Genomic DNA, 1,502 nt, shown 5'->3' with positions numbered 1-1,502 from the left:
AAAATAACTATGCAATTATAGCATCTTTTGTAATTACCTGCTTAATTATCATTACCTGTCTTCTGTATTCTATGTGGATTCAAATTATTGTCTGGTGTCACTTGTTTTTTGCCTCAGACATGTTACCTATATTAGCACCTAAGACTGGAAAAAAATTCTCTCTCTGGAAACTTTCCCATAAGGCCACAAATAATTCAAAGCATAGATTTTATATTCCTCTTGATGAATATTTTATAGCTATACCTTTTTAATATGTTATCAGTTAATTAAGAATTCTTATTAAGAATATTTTCTAGTTTATTTAAAATTAGAAATAATGGATCACATTTGACTAGTTGCCTATTTGTGTGCTGTTTTTCAGGATATGTTCTATTTCTTACATTAAAATTTCAGCTTATATTTTTATGTTTCAGTCCTGAGTATGTAATTTTGAAGGGTCTCCAAAATGAGGGTGTTTTTCCCCAGAAATTCATTTCCTAAATCAAGCTATTTCAGCTGCAAATTACCTATTCTGAGTGAATGAATGCACTTTTTTGAGTAAGAAATGAGCACCATAGAAAATAATGTTTTAGAATAAGAATATTTGCTTCAAAGAGGATGCAAACATGGCTATCAAATTTCATGTGTATATGCAATATTCTTTCATTTCTAATTTACTTTTCTATACTTAACCTTTTAATGTTGTTAGGGGTCAATCCCAATTGTGCTTTATATCTGGTTTCAATGAAGATTTGAATGTTTCTTCCATATCATGCCCTAAAATAATAATGAATTTGATTTTATATCTTAAGAGAACAAAATTTTATTCAAGTACTAACATTGACTTCTCTGAGACTTGATTCTATAATTATTTTTAAACTCTCATATTCCTTTTCCATGATTTTATAAGATGCATGTAGCACTGGATTGCAATGATAATCTTGACATAAACTAACATACTATTGAGATGATAATGTCCCTTGGAAATCCGAAAAAAAAAAAAAAAAGCAAGAAAATACAAAAGTATTAGGAATCTTGCGAAAGAGAGTGACTTCACTTAAATATTGCTCTTCTCAATATTCAATAAAATTCTACAGCTTTGTATACGTAAAAAATGAATTGCAGAGGCAATTCTTTCTCCCCACCTCTGCTTTTTTTTGAGTCTGTCTAGACAAGTCATTAAGAGAGTGGGTTCTGAAATCTAATTGTCTGAGTTCAAATGCTAGCCCTCCTCACTTATTAGCTATTTAAATTTGATTAATATATTTGATGTCTCTATTCCTCAGATTTTTCATTTTTAAAATAGCAAGAATAAGACCTATCTTAGAGTTGTAAGAATTTTCAAATAAAGGATTTCAAAAGTGTCCAATGTTTGGAAAGACAAATATTGATGTTTTCTTACTTTGAGCCCTGGTGGAGCATTGGTTAAGCACTCACCAGCTAACCAAAATGCTGGCGGTTTGAATACTCTAGTCAGTCTGCATGTAAAAAGATCTGTAAATGTGCTTCCTTAAGATTGCAGC

The sequence above is a fragment of the Orycteropus afer genome, unplaced genomic scaffold (genome assembly GCF_000298275.1).
Source record: "Orycteropus afer afer isolate SDZICR_OR568_19922 unplaced genomic scaffold, OryAfe1.0 scaffold00372, whole genome shotgun sequence".
Lineage (NCBI taxonomy): Eukaryota > Metazoa > Chordata > Mammalia > Tubulidentata > Orycteropodidae > Orycteropus > Orycteropus afer.
Note: the sequence above shows the minus strand (reverse complement) of the source record.